Source organism: Equus caballus, chromosome 4 (assembly GCF_041296265.1).
Source record: "Equus caballus isolate H_3958 breed thoroughbred chromosome 4, TB-T2T, whole genome shotgun sequence".
In the NCBI taxonomy this organism is placed as follows: domain Eukaryota; kingdom Metazoa; phylum Chordata; class Mammalia; order Perissodactyla; family Equidae; genus Equus; species Equus caballus.
Genome location: NC_091687.1, coordinates 111,235,130 through 111,259,417, shown reverse-complemented (window position 1 = coordinate 111,259,417; position 24,288 = coordinate 111,235,130). Strand labels below are relative to the sequence as shown.

At 42.6% G+C, this 24,288-nt stretch overlaps 1 protein-coding gene across 3 annotated transcripts in view; it reads left to right on the top strand.

Moving 5' to 3' along the window:
* Nucleotides 1-24,288, top strand: part of LOC111773296 (uncharacterized) — a 123,744-nt gene that overhangs the window by 75,323 nt on the left and 24,133 nt on the right. The gene's annotated exons all lie outside the window — the stretch shown is intronic.

The window sequence follows — 24,288 nt, the reverse complement described above, 5'->3', positions numbered from 1 at the left end:
TGGGGAGCCCCACCGGCACCCCTCTCGCAGGCACAGACTTGGGTTTCGCTGCAGTGGCCTGCTACTTGGGGGACATCATGCCTGTCGTCCTGAGTCTCAGGGCAACATCGGCTGGTGTGTCACACACACACGTGCACGCACATGCACACACATACACACCCCTATCCAAAATCAGCAAACTCTCTCTTTGTCACTATCAGAATCCTTATTCCCACTGAAATATTTATACCATATTTTGTTGCAGTGGCCACATCGTCTGAGTAGCTGCACCTAGACCAGATATGCTGGGATTGGCTGAAATCCGGAAAAAACAAAATTGCCAGTAGCTGGAGAGGTTGTAGATAACCATCTTTGGGGACGTCAGTCACAGGTAGAAGGACAGTCACTGGGCTGGGTCAGCTTCTAGGAGGGAGATTTGCAAGGATGCGCTAAGAGTCCAAGCATCAAAGAGCAGACCAGTGGGCAGGTGCCTAAGAGAACAAGGTGAGAGCCCCAGTATTGGAACTGGGGTCATGATGAGGACTTAACCTCGAGAGCAAGGCACAGGAGAAGCCCATTTTCAGAGCTGTGGCGCCAGGCAGGACCCGGCCAGGAAGTGAGACCCGGGCAGTACCTGCAAAACTGTCTGAGGTCAGCGTCCCAGCTGCCCTGGGGCTTGTGTTCCTGGAATCTAGTAGGTAGAACCCAGGGATGCTCCTGGAACCCTACAGTGCACACATGGCACCTGCAACAGATCAGCTGAGGAACCCCGGTCCGAAGTGATGTTGAAGGTACCAGGATGAGTCCAGGGGCAATAGCGGGCAGGAGGACAGGACTGGTGTTAGAGTGAATCACGAATGAGGGAGAGTGGCCAGAAAAACAGGAAAGGGTAGCAAAATTTGATCTCATGTCCTTGAAGGAGGCTTCTTGGTTTTTTAAAGGATGGAGAGAAACAGTTTGGAAGTGGCAATGAGAGTTATGTGAGAGACGAGACCCGAGAGCTGCCACTTGAGAAGCCTGGAGGGAGCAGTGTCCTGGGAGCACAGCCAGGTCGGAGTTGGAGCACGAAGGGCATGCTGGAGGATGTGGGAAACTTGCTGAGGGTAGACGGTGAGCAGCGGGGGCAACAGATGTTGGAAGGAAAGGGAGTCAGGTTTGGGGGGCACAGGGTCCTGTGGGGAGAAGCACCCGCAGAGACTTAGCGTTACGAAGTGATGATCACGGTGAATTTGAAGCACAGTGAGAGGGACCCTTGATGTCTCAGAGGCTGTGGGGGTTTGAGGTCTTGGGGCGGTGGGTTTATTCCCAGGGTTCGTAGTGACCAAAGACTCGAGGGGTGGTCTCACCCACAGATGGAGGTGCTGTTTCAAACTACGGTAGGAGACCTGACGGTTGCTCTGAGCAAGAATGGGGACGTCTCCCCTCTCAACCTGCTTTGTAAACATAATGGACTTTATTTCAGATAATTTATATTAATGCCAAGCTACTAAAGGTGGGGAGGAAGAGAAATCCTTAGTATTTTTAATGTACTTCCCATAACTTCCGTCACTGTTTTCATCAACCATTTATGGCATGCATTTGGATAAAACATGCTAATGTGTAAATATATATAATAGGGTCTCTTTTGGAATTCCTAAACTATGGGAAAAGCGCTGTGGTGCTGGGAGGGGTGGGTGTTGATGGCAAACTGGTCTATTGTAAGACTTTCTTAAAGCACTGAAAGTGCTAAAGTCCCAAATATTTAGAGGCCTTCAAGCCCTTAATATTCCCTTAATTTTATTATGTCTTCAAGACGTTATTGTGAAATATAGCATATGCATGGAAAAGTGCATTTTCATAAATAATTGTAAACAAGAACAGGTGTACCCACCACCCCCGACATACTGCCCCCCTCCGCTCCCCAGTTTCTGTGACATTTATGGTAATTATTTCCTTGATTTTTAAAAATAGTTTACTGACCTATATACGCATCCTAAACCGTATAGTACAAATAGGTCTATTTTGAGCTTTATATTAACTGAATCAAGCAGCCTCTATTCTTTCGTGTCTGCTTCTCTTGCCCAACATTGTGTTAGTGAAGTTCATCCATGATGTTGCGTGTCACTAAAGTTATTTTCATTTATGTATAGTTTTATTTTCATTTCTGTGTAGTTTTCCATTGTATGAATACACCAAAATATATTTCTCTTTCCTCCTGTTGATCACGAGTCGTTTCTAGCTTTTGGCTGTTACATAAAAGTTTTACAAAGAATATTCTTTCACATGAATCTTGCTGCACATATGCATAAGATTATCTAGGGAATAAAAGAAGAGTGGAATTGCTGGCCTGAATGGTATAGACATATATTCAACATTATAGGTTAATGCCAAAATGTTTTCCCAAATGGTTGTGGCAATTTTCACACCCACCAGCAGTGATGAAAATTTCAATTGCTCCACATGTCCCCAACAGTTGGTATTGTCAGTCTGGTGGCATGTAGTGATATTTCATTGTGAGTACTTCTTTTTCTTCTATATTTTCCTTAATGATTACTATATTATTTTCATCAAGATGCACAGCAATGGTAGACAGCTTCCTTTTAAATTTCAGAATTAAGTATTAAGCATTTTTCTCTCATTTTAAATTTATATTGCCCTACAGAGAAAAAAAGAGAGACTGACATAACATAAAGTCTGGGTACTCTTCCATGATTGGCTGGGCTAGCGAAAAGTGGTCTGCTCTTCCCCAGGTCTTGGCTCTAGTATAACGATATCAGGTTATAATATTTTAAATGCAGCAGTGCGATAGAAAGGGTTGGCTAGTTCTAAACCAGGTAAGGGAGGGGGCAATGAAGGCACACTTTGTTCCAGGAGCAAATTTTCTGAAGATTCCCAGTTCATCAGTTTTTTTCCCCAAATGAGTTTTAGGAGGGGATACAATCTTAACAGCCAGCCCTGGTGGTCTAGTGGTTAAGATTCAGCAATTTCACCACCGTGGCCTGGGTTCATTTCCCAGTCAGGGGACCACACCACCCATCTGTCAGTTGTCATACTGTGGTGGCTGCATGATTCTGTGATGCTGAAAGCAACGCCAACAGTATTTCAAGTATCAGTAGGGTCACCCATGGTGGACAGGTTTCAGCAAAGCTTCCAGACTAAGACAGACTAGGAAGAAGGACCTGGCCACCCACTTCTGAAAAAATTGGTCCATGAAAACCCTTTGACTAGCAGTGGAGCATCATCTGATGCAGCACTGGAAGGTGAGAGGATGGTGCAGAAAGACTGGGCAGGGTTCTGCTCGGGTTTCCACAGGGTCGCTGGGAGTCAGACGTGACTTGATGGCACCAACAGCAAAAACGATCTTAACGTGATTCAAACACTGAATCAAATATTGCCTATGAGAGGTGATTGCGGTTAACTTTCTGAGGAGAAGGATGGCAAGTTTAGATGAATTCTCTGATGGTACTTTTCCACTTAAGCTGTCCTAGTTGGCTTGGCTTCAGAGACTGGGAGAGACTCTCCACAGGCACTCCAGACAGGGTCTGGTCCACTGGACTTCCTCAAAGTACTACAAGAACACCTCCTGGGAAAATTAAAGGAGGAGAAATATCCAACGCTACTTCAGGCTATAGTTAGGTACCATGAACTGTTGAGTTAATCATAAGGCAGGACTCAAAATCTGACGTGTGGAAGTTCAAGTTTGTGGTAATGGCAGGCGAGCTTTGTCAGATTAACTCTTCCATAGATAATCATTACAGAAACTGTTCAAAATGTATAAAAAAATTGTTGATGGCAATGGAGAGTAACTGAGAATAGGCAGAAACTGGAAGGCATCACACCCTCGAAAGACAAGCACTGGGCTTGGTACAGTTTTTGAGTTGGCACCCTTCTGCCTGAGGTACTCCCCAGTCTGTGACTTTGGGCAGCAGAAAGCTGCAGTGTTTCTGGATTGAGATGTCAGAAGAGACAATTTGGAGCTGGGAGATCATCTACAAAGTCAGAGGGAAAATCCGGAAAGACAGAGTGTCCTAAATTGGCATATAAAATCCACCTAATCCTTGGCTGACTGCACAACTATGCTTGTGAGCAGGAGATCTGGAGAATCTGGTGAAAAAGCCACATCTAAAGCCAATATAGATAAATGGAGATTTTAGCTGTTGCTTACTGCAGAGTATGGCATTTGAGCCAAGCCAAATTAACTGCTTGCTAAAATAAAAATCATTCTCCGGGGGCCGGCCCCGTGGTGCAGTGGTTAAGCGCCCACATTCTGCTTCTTGGCGGCCTGGGGTTCGTCAGTTTGGATCCCAGGAGCAGACATGGCACTGCTTGGCAAAAGCCATGCCGTGGTAGGCGTCCCACATGTAAAGTAGAGGAAGATGGGCATGGATGGTAGCTCATGGCCAGTCTTCCTCAGCAAAAAAAAAAAAAAAAGAAAGAAAGAGAGAGAGAGAAGGATAGGCAGATGTTAGCTCAGGGCTAATCTTCCTAAAAAAAAAATCATTCTCCAGAGGAGCATAAAATAATCCAGAGACTCTACAATGTTTCATTCATAGTAACTTGTACTTAATAATATTAAAAAGCTAGACATGTGAAAAAACAAAAAAACGTGGTTCATACTCAACAAAAAAGAAGCAGCAAATAACAACCAGCCCCAAGTGAACCTGATGTTGCAATGGGCAGACAAATGCTCTAAAGCACCTAATAAGGTGTGCGTTAGAACTCAAAGGAAAGTAAGTGCCTAATGAATGAGTAGTTGGGGAACTCTGGTGAAGAATTGTAAATAGAAATTATAGACCTTAAATCTTCAATAATAGAAATGGAAAATTCACAGACTTAACAGAAGAATGAAGATGGCAGAGGAATCAGTGAACTTGAAAACGTATGAACAGAAAACAGCAATTCTGAAGGACAGGGAAAGCATCGAACAAAATGAACAGAGCCTTTGAGGCCTGTGTGAAAATGTCAAGTAGTCTAACAGGGCCCCCGAAAGAGATGACAATGATAATGGAACAGAAAAATGTATTTGAAGAAATAAAGGTTAAACGTGTTCTACATTTGATCAAAGACATCAAGTTACAAATCTAAGAAGCTCAAAGAGTGGGATAAATATAAAGAAAAGCACACCTGCGTATGTCATTGCTCAGTTGCTGAAATCCAAGTGTAAATATAAAATGTGAAAAAGCAGTTAGAGAAAATGGCACGTGGCAGACAGTAAATGATTACACAGATAACAGCGGATTCCTCACCAGAAACGATAGAGACCAGAAGACAATGGAATGGCGTTTTAAAAGTGATGCAGGAGGAAGTCTGTCAACCTAGAATTCTGTCTCCATGGAACTGCTCTTCAACAGTGAAGGCAAAGAGGTACTCCGGGGCTGTGCTGTCCAGTTCAGGAGCCACTGGTGACAGCCACCAAGCACTCAAATATGACCAGTCTGAATGGGGACGTAAGTGTACAATACACACTGAATTTCAAAGACTTAGTATGAAGAGACCAAGGTAAGCTCTGTCAGTAATGATTTTATTATATTGATTGCATGTTGAAATGATCATCTTTTAGCTATGTCAAGTTAAATAAAACATAATACAATTGTAAGAATGAATATGAAAGACATTTCAGATAAACAAGCACTAATATAATTCATATTCAGCAGACTAGCACTGTAAGACATGCTAGGGGAAATTCTTCAAGTTAAGGAGAAACAACAGGTGGTAATAGGATCTAGAAGATTTAGTGATGATCACTGGATGTGGTAAATATGTGGGTAAACACTATATCAATATTTTTCTTCTCCAAATTTTTAAAGAAAACAAAATAATTTTTAAAATTATAGAACTATATTTTACTGTGTGTATAGATACCATATATGAAAGCAATAACATATGAGGGTGATGGAACCATAGCATTGTAAGATTCCTATATTCTACATAAAATAACAAAATATTAAATATACATAGATTGTTATAAATTATGTATGTACATTGTAATCTCTAGAGCAACCACTGAAAGTTTTTAAAAGAAAATAGCTAAAGGCTGGTGCAAATGCAGTGGTGTTCACAAGTAATTGATCACAGCCAGTTACAGATTTCTTTGTTTCTTCTCCACTCCCACTGCTTCACTTGACCAGCCTTAAAAAAAAGAGAAAGAATATAGCTAAAAACAGGGATTAAAATAGAATGCCAAAAAATCTTTGATTAACTCAAAAGAAGGCAAGAAAAGAGAAACTGAGAAAAAAAAGCAGATGAGACAAATAGTAAAATGGTAGACCTAAATTCAGCCATATTAACAATTGGAAGAAGTATAAATGGACCAAAACACTAATTAAAAGGCAGAGATTGTCAGACTGGATAAAAAAGCAAGATCAACTCTATGTTGTCTTAAGAGATGCACTTTAAATTCAATGATACAAATAATCTGAAGTAAAAGGAGATAGATATAAATATATGTATATATGTACATATACATATATATGTCTCAGTAATCATTAAAAACTGGAGTAGCCACAGTAATACTAGGCAAAATAGACTTTGAGACAAAGTATATTACTAACGATAAAGAAGACCATTTCATAGTAATAAAAAAGACTACATCAGCAAGACGTAATTATTAAAAATGTGTACAAGCTTAATAACAGAGATTCAAAACACATGAACCAACAAAGGAGAAAAGAGAGATAAATGCGCTATCATAGTAAAACTGTTCTCAATGATCTATAAAACAACTAGACAAAAAATCAGTAAAGATACAGAATATAAATTACAAATTATGATTATAAATCTATATGTTTACAAATCTATATGTGTAAATTATAAATCAAAATTATAGAATCTAAATGACTTAATTGACATTTCTGGAAACTTCACCCAACACTGCGGAAACCAGAGTATTTTCAAGCGTAAATGGAATGCTTATCACCATGATTCACATGCTGGGCCTAAAACAACACTTAATCAATTTCAGAAGATTGAAATATTACAGAGTGTACCTTGTGGCCACAATGGAATTGCATTTGGAGTCAATAAGAATAAGAGCTCTAGAAAAGCTCCAAATATTTTTTATGTTAAATGATGAACTTAAAACAACCCCATACATCAAAGTAGAAGAAGAAGAAATCATGATGGAAAAGAGAAATAATTCAAACTGAATGAAAATGAGAATATTACATATCAAATTTTATGGAATGTAGTTAAAGCAATACTTACAGGGAAATTTATAACTCCAAAATGCTTGTTTTAGAAAGAAAGTGATTTAAATCAATGCTCTAATTTTCCACTTTAAGAAACTAGAAAAAAATGAGCATATTAAACCCAAAGTAACCAAAGGGAAGGAAATGGTAGAGATAAGAACAGAAATAAATGAAACAGGAACAGACAAGAACAGTTGAGAATATAACAATGCCCAACTAGATCTTTGGAACCTATTAATAAAATTCATAAACTCCTGGCAAGAATAATTCAGAGAAAAGGGAGAAAACATGAATTAATAACATCAGTAATGAAAGAGGGAGATCACTGAGGTCCTCCAGGCACCAAAAGAATAATAGGGAAATATTATAACAACTTTATGCCAATACATTTGATAAATTTATTGACAATTTGCCAATAAATGGCAAATTAAAATGGACAAATTCCTTAGAAAATACAACTTAAAAATGATGCAAGATGACAGAAAGAATCTGAATAGGTTTATATCCATCAAAGTCTTCAACTTTCTGTCAAAATCATTTCCGACAAAGAGAACTCCAGGCCCAGAAGCTTTCAGTGGTGAATTCTTTCAAACATCTAAGGAAGAAATATTACCAATCCTACAATATTCTTTTAGAAAATGTAGAAAGAAAATTTTCCAATTCATTTTATGAGGGCAGCATACTTGTGACACCAAAACCTAACAGAAAAGTCACAGAAAAAGAAAATTATGAACCAATATCTCTTAAAAACATAGATGCTGAAATCGTTAACAAAATTTTATCATATTAAATCCAACGATACATAAAAAGGGTACATCGTGACCAAGCGGGCTTTATCCTGTGAATGCGAAGTTGGTTTAATGCTCGAAAATCAATATAATGACCATAGTAATTGAATAAAGAAGAAAGTGACATATTCGTCTCAACAGACGCAGAAAAGCATTTGATAAAAATTGAAACCCATTCAAGACAAAAGGTCTTAAGGAACTAGTGACAGAAGGGAACTTTCTCCATCTGACAAAAGGCGTCTACGAAAACCTTCACGTAACATAACGCTTAACGCTGAAAGGCGGAATGCTTCCCCCGCGACTGGGAGCCACACAGGGACGCCTGCTGGCACCACCCCCACCAGCATTTGCTGGAGGTCCCAACCAGTGAGAAGGGCGAGAAAAGGAAATGAAAAGTATACAGCCTAGAAACAAAGAAGTCAAGCTGCCCTGTCCACAGACAACGCGATTGTTTACCCAGAAAATTCTACTTTATTGACAACAAAGCTTATCAGGACAAATATGTGCATTTAAAGTCTCTGGATAAAGGTCAATGTTCGAAAATAGAATTGAATGTCTATATACTAGGAGCAAACAACTGAAAAATAAAAAAATTTATGTGTAATAGCGTCAAAAAAATAAAATACTTAGAAATAAGGTTAACAAAAGACATGCAACATATGTACCTGAAAACTAAAAAACTTTGCTGAGAGAAGCTAAGGAATACCTGAATACAGTCACGCTCTGCACAACGACATTTCGGTCAGCAACTGACTGCATGTATGACGGTGGTTTCACAAGGTTAGAACCGTACAGCCTGGGTGTGTGGTGGCTGTACCATCCAGGTTTGTGTCAGTATACTCTATGATGTTCGCACAACGACGAAATCATCTGACAATGCATTTCTCAGAGCATATCCCTGTCGTTTAGTGACACAAGAGTGTAAATGAAGAGATATAATCCATGTTCATGAATGGTTCAAAGACTCAATATTGGTAAAATGTCAGTCATCTCTAATTTGACCTATATTTTCGACACAATTCCAATCTTAATCCCATAAAATTAAAAAATAGTTGATTGTAACATTGATATGAAAGCACAAGGAATATAGACTAGCCAAAACATTGTGAGAGAACCTATGATACTTGACCTCATGACTTATTAGAGAGCACAGTAATCAGATTGTGTGGTTATAGGGCAAGAAGATGTAAGTAGAACAATGGACTAGAATAGAGATTCGGGAGCCCACGTAAATATGGTCTATCGATTTTTAACCAAGGCATCTAGGAAGTTTAATGGGAAAAGTAAGTCTTTTCAACAAATATTACTGGAATAACTTGATATCCATATAAGAAAAAAAAAAGAAATTTGGCCTACCTCATACCATAAACAAAAATTAATTTGAGGTGGATCATAGACACAAAAGTAAAAACTAAAGCTATAAAGTGTTTAAAAGAAAACATTGGAGAATACCTCTATAACCAGGAAGTCGGCAAATGTTTCCTGGACAGGACATGGGAAACAATATTCACAAGAGAAAAATTTAATAAGACATTGAAAAAAATCCCTTTCTGCTCATTAAAAATACAGTTAAAGAAAGAGAATGGGCAAACCCAGACTGGGAGAAAATATTCTCAATGCACATAGGACAAAGGACTTGTATTGAGAAGATAATTCCTATACTCAATAACAAAAAGAAAACAACTGATTTTAAAAAATGGGGAAAGACTAGAACAACGACTTCACCAAGGAAGATACACACACGGTGAAATGAGCACATAAAGAAGTGCTCACCATCATAGTCAGCAGAAGGATGCAAACTAAGACTGTGCAGGATATCAATCCACATTCATTGGAATGACTACAATTTTTTAAAAAGGAGCAACTGGAATTCTAACACACTTCTGGTAGTACACCACTTTAGAAAATGTTTGGCAGTTTCTTTTTTTTTTTTTTTAACGAAGCATGTGTTAATTCAAACCTCCTCCCTCAACATGCCCAGCTTTTTTTAATTTTTTTTAAAGATTGGCACCTGAGCTAACAACTGTTGCCAATCTTCTTTATTTTTTTTCTTCTTCTTTTCCCCTAAGTCCCCCAGTACATAGTTGTATGTTTTGTTGTAGGTCCTTCTGGCTCTGCTATGTGGGACGCTGCCTCAATGCGGCCTGACGAGCAGTGCCATGTCCGCGCCCAGGATCTGAACCGGTGAAACCCTGGGCCACCGAAGCGGAGCGCACGAACTTAACCACTCGGCCACAGGGCTGGCCCCCTTGGCAGTTTCTTATGAAATTAAACACACACTCTTTGATTCAATAACTGGACTCATGTTTTTATATACTTAGAAAAACCAAACCAAACCAAAAAAAATATACATCCAAAAGATTTGCATCCTAGTGCTCATAGCAATTTTTCTCACAATAGTCAAAAACTGGAAACAACTCAAACGGCCACCAAGAGAGGAAAGGATAAACAAATTGTGGTACATTCCTACAGTGGAATACTGCTCACCAATGAAAAGGAACGGGCTACTGGCAAAGCCAACACGTGGATGACGGTCACAGACGTTAAGCTGAGAAAAGAAGCCAGGCCCCCAAAACACATCCCGTATGACTCCATTTACGTGATGCTCTTGTATAGGCTGAGCTAATCAACCAACGGTGAAATATATCTGAACAGTGACTGCCTCTAGGAGGTGGGACAGAAGGCAACCTTCTGACAAGGTGGAATGTTCTACAGCATGATAGGATGTGGATTACATAGCTGTTATCTATTTGTCAAAATTATTCAATTAAAATTTATGCATTTCAGTGTACTTAAATTTATTCCCCCAAAAGAACTGTAAAAATATAGTAAGGATAATAATTGAGTGGGGCATGGAGAAAGGGTGGGGGTCAATGAAACAAGAATGGCAGAATGCTGATAATTGTTGAAGCTGGGTGATGGGTTCTTGAAAGTTCGATATACAATCCAACAGGCATGTCTGTAATGGTCCAAGCGGGAGTTTGTGATGTCTCTGGTGTCCCTGACTGGTTGTTCAGTCTTGGTCACTACCAGATCTTGGTGGTGGTGTCAAGGCAGGTGTTAAGAACTGGGAAGTAACTAGAACACGTGAGATTACAGCCTGCAGCAGCACAAGATGGGGGAGCTGGGAGGAGAGCCTAATTCGTAGGCTAGGCAGACACTGAGCACACGGATGGAGAATCTTGGGCACATACATTTTCTACTCCATCTCCAGAAGTGGTCCAGCTTCCTGAGAAGTATCTACCGTGACTCTGTGGACTCCAGAAGACGTAGGACTTGACACATGTGCTGTGTGAAGAGGGGGGTGAAAGCCCATGAGCGTAGGCTTCCTGGAACCCATGGGACTTTAGGAATTCCCTTCCCACCACCTCTAATCCATGCAAAGAAAAAGAAGCTCGCCAATGGATGGTGGATTGTCGAGCAGCAGCACACAGTGTCTGTGCCCAGACATCCATATTGTCACCTGTGGACAGGGCATCTGGGAAAGTAGTGGGGCCAAGTTGATCGGCAGCCGCCAAGTGGCTTTGTAGGGTCATTGCTTGTGGACCAAGAAGAAAAGCCAATCTCAGCTGCTAAGATTGGGGCCATTTGCTCCATTGTCTTTTGATTTGTAAAAGTTCAGGGATGCTGATAGTAAGAGAGGCGATGTGGTGTAACAGAAAGAATCCTGAGTTCACAGTCGGGAGAATTGTGCTGGAGTTCCACTCCACGATTTACTCGCTAATTTGTGGTTCTTTTTTTACTGTACTTACTGATACCATCATAACCCCAATTACTAACCTTAGTCGGTTTGTTAAGTTGAATCTTTCTGTTTCTTGGAGTAGTTGCTGAATATTTGTCTGACACCTGGAGACCTTGCAAAGCTTCATGGTAACTGTTTCTGAAAACAGATTTTTATTGGCAGAAAGTTAAGGTGCTAGGTCTCCATAGACACCAAACTCGGATAGGCCTCAGGAAATGCCGTTATCTGCACAAATCCCTGTTTTCAGCAATGTTTAGATAGTTTACACTTTTCATTGTAACTCCCTGGGCCTTTGCTCAAGTTGTCTCCACTCTGCCTCTCCAATCCAACACATTCACCTTATTCTCTTCATCCTTAAATGCCAAGTCCAGATGCCTCTCCCTCCATGAGGACCTCCCGGGCGATCTGGTGTGACACAAGAATAAATACAACAGAACTGGAGTCATACTTTCAGTGCACGTTCACGTGCTCTTCCCTTGTGGCTCCTTCCCTGGGCTCGCCCCTCTTGCTCTGGAGACGCCACTTTTCTTGGAGGACTGGGATTGTTACGTAGGAGTGGAAACAAAACAAGGACATTGATTTTCAACTTTTGAAATCCAAAGTAAGATTTTTATGATGACAAAATAATCATGAATTCCAGGTTTTGTCGAGAGAGGAAATCTTTTCTAAGGTCCTTTATTCCCATTACGCTGTTGAGACCTGGGTCTGTGGAGAAGACTCTGAGCAGAGAAAGCCCAGGCCGTGAGGCACAGGAGTGAACGGCTGGCTCCTTCTGACCTACAGGCTTGTGGAGAGGAGAGAGGAGAGGAGGGGAGTGACACTCAGAGCTGACAAGAGATGATATATCCTGACTTGCCCCCCAGAGTGAAGGTTCCAGAAGGGTGGTATGTGGAGGAAAAGTCAAAAGGAGGGACACTCACTCCATCCCGTCACTTGAAACTCTAGGAGGACCTCTGCACTCGGCTTGGTGCCTCAGCCAAGATGGCGCTGCAGTGTGGTGTGGGACTGGCTGGCGGATGGGGTGGCTCATGAACCTGAGACCATACCTGGCTTTCCCATAGTCTGCGAGGGGTAGAAAGGGAATCCAGATGTCGCCCTGAGTCCTGCTGAAGGGGTGCAGGGGTGCTGGGCTTGGGGGAAAGAGGAGCTGTTAGTATGGGGATTTCATAACTCGGGTCTGATGGCCAGACCCCTTGGTCCCTGATGGCACTGGTTACAGCTCAGGAGTGACCAGCCAGGGCCCAGCCGGGCCAGCCTGCAGTGCCGAGACCAGCAGTGGTCCAGGAAAGCCCTGGTGCTCCAGGAGCCTTTCATTCTTGTTGCCATCAGGTCACAGAAGCCCACACATCTTAGAGATGCCGTGCGCTTACCCCAAAGAGATGATGAAAATGAAGACTGGGATAGCGTCTTGGATATTTTAATTTGCGGTCCTTCTTAACCCTGGCCCCAGCCAAGTACACGTGTTCTCCATCTTGCTGTGACCCATGAGAAGAGCAGATGCACCAGGCACAGAGCGGCTTGAGTGTCAGGTGTAAGTGTTGGCCTTGCAACATCCAGTCTAAGTTCTTAGGAATTTAGTCAACATTCAGCATGTTTTTGTCATCCTCTTCTCTTTGCCATGCAATTTAACACTTTATTATATTGGTATTTGCTGTGCAGCCTGCGGTGCTCCCCAGAAAACGGTCTCGTCCATTGATTTGTTCTGATTGCTCAGTCTCATTTTTCCCAGCAGGATTACAGGGTTCTGAGGGCGCGGTGTTTTCTCCATTTAGTTTGCCCTCCCTAGCAATTAGCATAATGCCACACAAATCAATGCCCAGTATATATTAGCTGATTGAAGTGACACGCAAGGACACGGGTCGGTTCTGTATGATCGAGGCTTTCGCTTAGCTGAGATCCGCTTCCAGCTGGCACCTGCTGCCTTCTCAGAGGCGGAGCGTGACCCGTGAAGCAATGTGCAGTCTGCATTTCTTTCATACATTTAATGAAAGAACAATATTTATCTTTAACGATGCTGACTTGAAGTGTGTCTCTCCTCATTTCATTAAATAGCTGATTTATTTAAATATTTCCATGTTCCTCGTATTCAAAATACACCTCTGGGACAAATGTAGTTGCGGTATTAGATGACATTACGTGAAACGGGAGAGGCTATTATAGTGAATCATTTTGTGTATACGTCTGTTGTGCCTCGGGACTTAACGTTTCACCCCTTCTCACTGGAAAGACCAGGATGTCCAAGGATGACTGCATTCTTATTTTGAAGGTTGAAGCCGTTTCAGAGAGGCGTTTCTGTAATTAAGAGATCGCGTAAGCTTGAGCGGGACTCTCACAAAGGTTCTGGGTACAATTAGAAGACACCTAATTTGCACGTAACTCATTCTTGATGAAAGCCATTTGTCTCTTTGCTCTCTCTCACAAGGGCAAAGAACGGGGTGGTGCCCCCTGGACGCAGCCGCTGTGCTCCCTGCAGAGGCACCTCGCCACTGCCAAGAGCGACAATCCCCTGCAAACTGCACCGCCAGCAAACTGCACCGCAGGCCTGCGTCGGGGGGCTCACGGCAGCCTGGTTCACAGACTCGCGGGAGAAAAATTCCGACGTACAGGACCTGTTACCCAGCCGTGCATCTCCTCACCTGCAGCAGGCAGGTTGGAACTTACCAAGTTGCCCCTTTCATGTTATAAACCTTCAGAAAAGGAGACAAAAAACTTGAAATTTGCTCTCTAGAATAAAAATTGTCCTTTAAAAATTTATTTGCAGCTGTGCCCAAATGATGATAGATTTATCGCATAAACCGAGGATCAGTAAACACGGTGTACCCTATAAAGAGCTAAACAAGTCCTTGCTCATCAGCGCACTTAATTGCGGAGGTTCTATCAAAGCCGCGCACACTGAATCACCAACCGCAAGTGAGGTTGTGTGCTGTACGGAGGTGCCTCTGTCCTTGTTTTTCCACCTGTTAAAATGAAAGATTCTTGGAATATCATATATGTAAAACTTGTTTATGATGCAAATAGAAAGATGCCCTTTCATCTCTTCACAGCTTTGATGTCGTGATAGCAAGATCTTAGTGCCACCTCCTCCCAGACACGCACCCGAGATGCTATCTGGTTCACAAACTTGTGCGCCCAGTGTAAATACGTGGGAACCAATTACGAGCTCATTCTGCTTTCAGTACTTTTTATGAGGAATTTGTCCACTTCTAAATTAATAGAAAGATGAGAAGAGTTTGTTGATACATTTTTCTTTAAGATTTAGAATTATATCTGGAGCATCAAGGTAAGGGAAGCCTGTGAGGAGGGGAAATAAAAGGCAGCGCCTCAGAGTTCATTTGCTTCCTCTAAAGAGGACGTGAAGTCCTCGGTGAGCTGGGAATGCCGACTGGAAAGTCCTCCGCCAGACGCAGTTGTCTTTGCACATAGAAGCGTGAATTTCCTTCTCTCCTGTTTCGAGAGGACAGACCCTGCTCCTCTCAATAAGTATTTAACTAAGAAGCTCAGTTTTTCTCTCTACCACAGTCTTGGGTTTTAACTTTGCTTAAAATCTCCCCCAATTTTAAAAGTATGGATTCCTGGGCCCTGCCCCAGCCCTAAATTTTAGTTAAATATTAACTTTTAAAGAAAGTCTCAGGCTGGGGCCTGCTTATGTCTTTTTTAAAGGCTCCTGGGTCATCCCAACGTACCACCGGGGTTGAGAACTATAGATCCATCGAATCACATTATATTTTAATGTTATTTTACTCATTTAAAAATATGCTCATTATTCAAATACTTCTGAGCACATACGCATACAGAAACCTAAATTTCCAAAACTAGAACAAATTGGAAACAATAGTTGATAGACTCTCTTTTGTACATTAGAGAATCTTTAAGTAAACAAAGTTGCATGAAAGCTGTATAATACACTAAAATTTAATTTTAACTACTTCAATTTCTATTGAAATGGCTGGTAACATGTGTGACAAAAAGTAAGATTTTAAAGAGAGAATCTTGCAAGACAGACAAAATCCTGAGTGTGAGGAAAACTCCTAACGTTCAGACTCCCTGGAAATTCGCTGTACGACTTCCTTCTCATTCATTTTAAAACAGAGAGATAATATTCTTTAAATTACCCTTTGTCCAGAGTTAAAATAGCAAGGAATTTCAGGCAAGTAATTAAAGGCTCAGCTATTGAAAATAAGGCCGATACTAGAACGTTTAAAATGGGAGCTTCATGGATATTCAGGGATCAGGAAAGATTTAAGCCTTTCTCCTCAACTTGGTGTATAAATGGAAGTACAGATTTTCTCTCCAAATTGATACCCTGCGTGCACCCTGCGAGATCTAAGATGAGTCTTTTAGATCATTTCGAACAAGGCAATTACATCATGTTTGGCGTAATTCTAGCACTAAGTATACCTTATTATGTCCTCATTTTGTAAAGGCTGGTCTTCTGCATATATATGTTCTTTGTACTGACCAGAATGTTTAATTAATTACAATACCGCGTCTTACCATCATCCTGCATAATGAGAGTTTACTGTACAGCTATTTTTGGTAGCCTGGAAGAGTGGAAAGCTATTCACAACGATGAGTACCTGAATCTGCTGATTGTAGACATGAGCAGTTCACAATATCCCATCAGTGGTGATGGGGAGCAGACAAGCTAATTGGCCCACTTAAAGGATACAGCTCCCCAAAGAGGGCTGTCTTTCATGGCTCGAGTTCCACTAATCAACAGATACTCGTCGAGCTCCTGCTGTGCCTTGCATGATGGTGGAGACGACGGGTGCAGGGCACCAATCAAGGCCCACGACCCGGGCATCTCTGGATTCAGCCGGAGAACAAGACATGCACATATGACATTTCTAGTAAAAAATATCGTATTTATGAAAATGCTCCTATTCTATACTCATGAAAGAAAGTGCTCACAGGACGGGCGAAAAGAACAAACGAATATGGAATAAAGTATCAATCACATGTACTGAATGCGGAATGACCAAGCACAGCCCAGTCAAAAGCGTTCTGGACACAGGAGCCAGAAGCGCCCTCAGAAGGGTGCCCCGTATGCTCCGTGTCCCGGATACGGGGCGCCCCCCAGAGCGGCCTCAGCTCCTGGGAAGGGGGCCGTGCTCCCTGGCTTCGGGGTGTGGGCTCCTGCTCCGTGTTTGTTCGTGTTTTCCGTTCGCCCTGAGATTTTGCTCCAGGAACACAGAAGGGATGCGGTTAGGAAAAGGGACATTTCAGCCCTGGGGGCTCTGGATCCCAAAGTCGAGACACCAGCACCAGGCTCGGAGCCACAACCGGAAGATACCAGCGGCTTCCATGTGACCAGGTGACCGCGCCTTGGAAGGCTGACCACTAGGCAGGCCCAGTCACACTTCAAACCTGTGAGTTTTTTCTATTTTTATCCACTTAAAGCCAAAATAATGCCCTTTCTTCAGTGACGCTGTCACCATCTGAAGAGAGCCTCGGTTTCCCTGAGCCTGTGGGTGGGCAGATTGCCCGTGAGTGTGCCCGGAGGGGCCAGGGTGGCCTGGGCTTCCGCCTTCATCCCACCGCTGTGCCTCCCCCGACCGCTGCGCATCCCCTACGCTGCTCATCCCCCACCGCTGCCATGACCCACTGCTGCCATGTTCCAGAAGCCTCCTGAAGCCTGAGGCCTGTCCAAACCTCAAAGGCAGGGAGAAAGGAGGGGGAGGAGAGAGAGGAGGGGGAAGAGGGGGAGAATGGGGAGAGGGAGGGGGAGGAGGGGCCCTGTTCAGATGCCTCATAAGGAACTTTCCGTCCGTTGGTGTTTGTGGAAACGATCCTCTTCAGATGTGTGCATATAGGACACGAATGTCCCTGCGTATGTACAGCTGCCGCCTTCCACAGTTGGGGGTGTGTGGTTTTCCTGCATACCTTTCAAGGTGTGCGGGGAGAAAGGGACTGGAGGGAGCCGGCGAGGGTGTCGGTTGTACCCCAACCCATACATCGTATTGTGTCATATCTGACGGTATTTTCTGGCTGCATGAACCCTATTTGCACCAACTTTGTCCTAAAGCGGTGCAGTTGAACTAAACATAAGGTCAGGTTTAAAAAAGACAGAAGAAAGGTAATCCGACTCAGAAGCTATTTCAAATAACACTTGATAGTCCACACAGGAGCTTTCCTGGGACAGAGGCTACTCTGCCGAAAACTGATGAGTTCACTCCAAATGGCCTCGCGTTTTTAAATTCAGCCTCATGGTGCAATACTTCCTCCTACTTTTATTTCAGCCCCACTTATCTCTCCCACTTGGGCTCATTTCACCTACTTTTGATTTGATTTACAAATTTGCTATTGGATTTTGGAGGCATTATGGAATCTATGCTGGTGCCAAAGGAGCCATCCTAAGTTTCTCTGTTGAGGTTTTTTGGTGCCGCTTCGGCTCTGGCTTGCCATCTTATACTCCTGCTGGGACGCCACTTGAGCGGTCACTAATAATGCCATCGCAGGGGCCTCCAGGGCAGCAGGCAGGATTTGAGCTGGGCCCACGCAGTGTAGATGGTCTTCTTATCTTAGACCCACTGTGTCCAGAGTGAAATGTGCCCGCTCTCCCGGACAGGTTAGAATCTTGCATGTGATTTTGCCCGTCTTACTTTCTCCATTCCGGCAAACTCTGTGTCACACATAGGAGCCGTTGAAGAATAACAAAAAGAGACCTACCAGGCAGCAGTGGATCAAAAGTCAAGGGTGTGGGGAGAAGTAGGCGCTCCTCGGGAGTCGACGGAGAATGGCATCACATATTAGAAGGAATACTTCCTCTTGAGAATGGTGGGGACGGGAGGCGAGCCAGTTTGTTCACACTGGGTGTTGTGCCTCTAAGCATCTTCCGAGGCACACTCTGGGTGTGGGGCAGGGGCAGGGTGCCGGCAGAGGACAGGTTCGAGCGCCCTTTGCTTGTGCTGTCGGTCCTGTCCTCACAGTTTGGTTAAGTCAGGATTTACGGGGTGTCACTCCAAGCCTAGCACTATTCTAGCCGATGCTGTAAACGCAGGTCCACCCCTGCAAACCCTTTGCTCAGCAGCTTCTTCGGTTTCTACCTCTGGTATTTTCCCTCTGCGGCCCTCTGCCACCCTAGAATTGATGTAAAAATGTTCCCTGTCAGCCCCTCCCAGGTGAGGCCATGTCCACACAGCCTGTTCCTCGCAAGACCCCAGCCAGGAGCTGAAAGGCACCTGCCTCCCGATGCTGGTAGCTCAGCCTCCCCCACCACACCTGGTCGTGGATCGCGTGCAGCCTGTTAGAGCGATGTGGTTTTCGTATTCTTCTTGCTGTCATGTATGATGCTTAGGAACACCCCAAACAGTGGTTAATTTTTCTATATTTCAATGTGGTTGTAAGAATAATTTCCATGTTTCCTTTTCTTGGTTGTCTCAGCTGGGCCGGAAGCCATGGGTCACCTGCCTGAGCCAAGCATGCCCCGCCTTCCTCCTGCTGGGGCTTCTCCTGCAAGCCCCTGGGACCCTCTCCCCGAGGCCTCCTCTGGCTGCAGGGGCGGGCTGACCCCACACGTGGAAGTCACACGTGCTGTGCGTTCATGCCCCGCAGTCCTCGGCCAGGGCAGACCTGCTGGATGAACAGCCCAGCGTCCTCCTCTCTCAGGGGAGCCAGCCTGCAGGCGAGTGTGGCCCAGGCGCCTCCCCTCTGCTACCTTCCCACTTTCCCCACTGTGCTCCTGCTCCAACCCTCACCGCGTGCTCCACCTCTGGAGGAGCCAAGGTATCAGCTGTGCGTGTTTACTGTGAGAAGAATCCCCGCAAACAATAGGACCGCATTGAACAATTCATCGTCAAGTCTTCTGGGCTTTTTCCTGTCTCTCTTTCTCTTGCTCAGTCTCACTCCCCCGACACCCCACCACTCGTACATTTTCAAATCTGGAAATGGCTTTTTTTTTTTGGCCTAATAATCTATCTTTGGCCTTTCCCCAAGTATTTAAATATTCTTCTACAACACGAGGTGATTCCATTGTAAGGATGTACGGAAGTTTTAGTCAACCTCTTAGTGAGTATTGGTTTTCCAGTTTTCAATCCTAGATCGGTACTTTGGTGACTGTCTTTGCAGCCTTCCATACTCTTGGGATAAATTCCCAGAGGTGAAGTTTCTAGATCAAAGTACTTAATATTTTTAAAGCTTCTGCTACAAGTTCCAAACTGACCTTCAGAAAGTTCACACTGACACTCTCCTCGGGGTACACTTTCCATTTCCCCAAACACTTGAGCAGGGTGGGTTTAATCTTCCCCAGCTGTAGGGGACAGTGCAATATTCTCTCACTCTCTCTCTTTGAATTACCTGTTTTATAGTATTAGATTGGATATTATGTGTCTTCTTGTTAAATTATCTTTTTATGCCAATTGCCTGTTTTGGTCATAGTTTTCCTATTGAGTATAGTAGCAGATATTTACAAAGATCGATAGTTTTCCTTTTATTGCATTTATGATGTTTTTTAATTTGCGGAAATTCTGTTATCATGTAATAAAATCTATCAAGATTTTCCCTTAGTTTTTGCTTTTGCTGCTATGCTAAGATAAGTAACCTCTACGCTAAGGTTAAAACAGGGTTTAAAAACAAACAACCAAGAGTATTTTATGGTTTCTTTCATTTTCTTTTAATTAATTAAATTTTATTTATTTTAGTTTATTCCTGCTAGTTCTTTTTAGTTTATTTAGTTTAGTTTCTTATGGTTTATTTTTATACAAAGTTTGAAATGAAGCCCTAACTTTCTTTCCAAATAGTTGATTTTCTCTGTATCATTTAAAAACTTTTCCCGTGTTACCCCAGTAATTTTGAATGCCGCCCTTGTCTACCCTGAGTTCTTACTCCTACGGGGGCTGCGCTGCCCAGAGCATGCTCCTCAGGACCACGGTCATTTAAGAGAAGTTAGGTTTAAAAAAGGCGCGTTCTGTTCACATAAGTGTTGGAAGCCTGCGTTAAGAGCCATGGAGCAGACTTCTTTCCTGTAGGAATTCTCAGAATCTTTAAGGGCTAACGCGCTCTGTGAGCGACAGCGACTGCCGGCAAGAAGGTACCGAGTGAGGACTGCGCGCCGGGCCGTGTGCTAAGAAGTCTCCATGCCTTTATCAATTTGTGTAACTAACCTTCCCGCGAGCTGCTGCTGTTGCTAAGCCTGGGCTGGCCGGCGGGACGCCTGGATTCCTGGCCCGCAGGTGCCAGGTGCCCGGAGCTCCTCCTCCGCGCCGCCCTCCCTGCGCTGCCGGCCTCGCTCTGCTCCTCCCGCGGCTCCTCCGCCCCTCCCTTGCTTCTCGCGGCTCGTCACACCGCGTGCTTCTGAGCTCTGCTTGTACAAGGCCTGCCTCGAAATTGTCAGTTGTGTCCATAGCTTCTGCCAGATTATTCTCTCATAAATTTTAGACTCACTTTATCTAATTATAAAAATAGCACTCGAACAAAACGCTTTAAAGTTGTAAACGAAATTTCAGGAAGCTCACAGGTTGATTTGAGGGAAATCGGTAGCGTTGTGGTCCTCAGTTTAGCAGGTGTGGGAGGCACTCCATCCTTCTGTTTCTTTAAGCATTCTTCTACATCTCGCAGTAGAGTTTAAAAATTTTCTTTGTACGTGTCTGGCACATTTCCCAAGATGTTGTATTTTTCTAGATATTTTCTATTTTGTTATAATTTCTTGTTAAGTGAGGCCTTTCTTCCATTGCATTTTTTAAAATATAGAAAACAAAGAAGCAATAAGAAATCATAAAATTGAAATTATAAATATAACAAGAGAAATAAAATATCAGTTATAACAATAAGTACAAATGGGTTAAAGTTTTTGAATGAAAAGCAAAGCCTTTCCTCATGGTTCAGGAAGGAAAATGAAGTATACGCTACTTGTGAAATATGCACCTAAACAAAAAGTCAGGAGCAGGGTAGGCAAAGATGTGTTAAGAAAACACAGAGAGAATAAGCTCTCATATTAATATTAAATGTCATTAAAACCAAAAATCATTCTGAGACCAAAGTGTTTGTCCCATATTTATAAAGGTACAATAAATAACAGTGTTTTAGCAATCATTAATCTTTAAAGCCCAATAAAATAGTGAAGGATATACAGTAACTAGGATTATAAGTAGAAGAGTAAAAACACTTTTTCCTATATTATTTTCCACAAGCTTTCTTGTGTTAAAGTTTGTGGTCAGTTTTACCATCCACATGTAGTTAATTTATATGTGTGGTGTGAAGACATAATCAAGGCTTTAAAAAATATATTGTATCTAATTGTCCTAGAATCTTTTATTAAAAAGAATAGCTTTTCCTCACTCTTTAGTGCCACCTTTGTCTTAAACAAAGTGATCATAAATTTAGGGGCCTATTTCTGCCTGTCATTTCTGTTCCAATCATCAGTTCTTTATCATTTTGTCAATACCACATCATCTTAATCACCATGACTTTAAAAGATCTTAATATTTAGTAAAGTATGTCTCCTAACTGGTTCTTCTTCGAGAGTGTCTTCAGTATTCTTTGCTTTTTGAATTTTCATAAAATTTGAGAATTAGCTTGCCAAGTTTCTAAAAACAGAGTCTCTTGGGTTTTGATTAAGATTGTATTTAATACATAGATCAATTTTGGTGAATTAATATCTTTACCATATGTAGTCTTCCCATCCACAAATACTTTATATACTTCCATTTGTTTAGTCCTTCTTTAACTTATAATACTGTCTTATAGTTTTCTGCAGATTGGTCTTATGTATCTCCTGTATGACTCATTCATAATTATAGATATTATTTGATCTTCTTGTACATGGTTTTTGTTTATACTTTTCTAAAGAAGAGCCTGAGACAAGGATGGGGGCCAGGTAGTTTATTTACAAGGTGATCCAAAGGATCAGAGCAGCAGGAGTGGGGCAGGAAAGCGAGGAATACCGACAAAGTGGGTGTAACTGAACGAGTACCACTGTGGATAATTGAGACTCGGTTTCACAGAAATTGGAGAATGGGTCCCAGGATTTTCCCACCAAAGGACGGGCTGGGAATTTTGCCAACAACCCCATTCCTCGAATGGTTGAGGGTGGCCTCCCAAGGTATTACTGTTCCTGCACTTCTGGGGTGTCTCTGTGCACAGACTGAGAGGACTTCTGCATCTTGGATGAATTCCCTGAGCGGAGAAGCAGACCCCACAGTGTGTGCTTGATGTAGGACACGACCACGTGTGTGGAACTGTCCACCACAGCTGTGCTGAAATCAGGTTGGTGGATAGGATGTAGCACAGAGCACGGCAAGCATCTGCTACATTATCTTTTTTTTCTTAAATTATTTCTGTTTGCTGCCAGGAGAAAAATATCCAATTGATTTTTATATATTGACCACAATCCAGTAACCTTCTTAAATTCACTCATTAATTCTAATAACTTATCTATAGATTCTCCTGGATTTTATACTTATAAAGTTACATCATCTGTCAATAATGACAGTTTTCTTTCTTTTATACCAATCTTTGTGCCTTTTATTTCTTTTTCTTGCCTTATTGAAGTGTCTAGACCTTCCAGGGCCATGTTGAACAGAAGTGGTGAGGACAGGCAAGATTCTCCACCTCAGAGAGGAAACGTCTAGGTTTTACATTCAAGTAGGATGTTTATGTAGATTTCCTGAAGATGTCCTTCATCAGGTTGAGAGCATGCTCCTCTACTCATAGTTTTCCAGAAGTTTTTGATGATAAGTAGATATTGAATTTTACCATTTTTTAAAATTCTATAGAGATGGTTTTCTCCTTTTTTTTCTATTTTCTTGTGGTGAATTGCTTTGGAACCCACTGCTATTCTCTTATTATCAAAAGGTCATTTGCAAGAAATGGCATTAATGGATAAATCAGAAAGATTCTTACTTCATCCATCCATTACACTAAAGAATGGTGAGAACAATTGTTCAAGGGCAGAGCTTCTTAATTTTATTGCCGTTCTTTTTATTGACTGATTGATTTCCCACAGACCTCTGCTTGGAGCCTTTGAGCCTCTTCTCAGAATGAAATTTCTCAACACAAAATATATAGGATTTCTAGGGAAACAAATTAAGTTGAAATATGTTGTTTCAAAGGAAACAGATATGTGTAAAAATATGAAACAAATTGGTGGTATAGTAATATATTTACTTTAGAGCAACATATTAGATTACAAGACCCGGTTGCAGGCTTGGGACCCACCGCAGTCCTGAGGTAGTGCTGAGCCTGAAGGGTATTTCGAGAGACCAGCAACAACCGTCGTCACATCATGTAGACTGTCTGTGATGTCACTGGTGGCTGGTGTGGTTGCCCACTTCATCACTGCAAGAACACTAGAGTTCAGCAGAGGTTCATGAAATTAAAGATGTGCTTTCCCCATAAGTTCACATACCCTGGAATTCTCTCTCTGGACCCTGTGGGTCGTTAACCCCTGTGAGGAATTCCTGCCATGGAGTCCAGATCTGTGGTTGGGTGGGTGGGGCCCACCCCGGGAGAGCTGTCTTCCTCCTAGGAGCCCTCAGACCCTCTCTCACCACTTGCTCAGAGAAGCTTCGTTCCCTCCCTGCATGAGTGGCTCCTTCTCATCCTTTAAGATGTGTTTTCCATGTTGCCCCTCCGCTCTGAGTCTCAGCACCATTCTCTGTCAACATACCTGTTCATG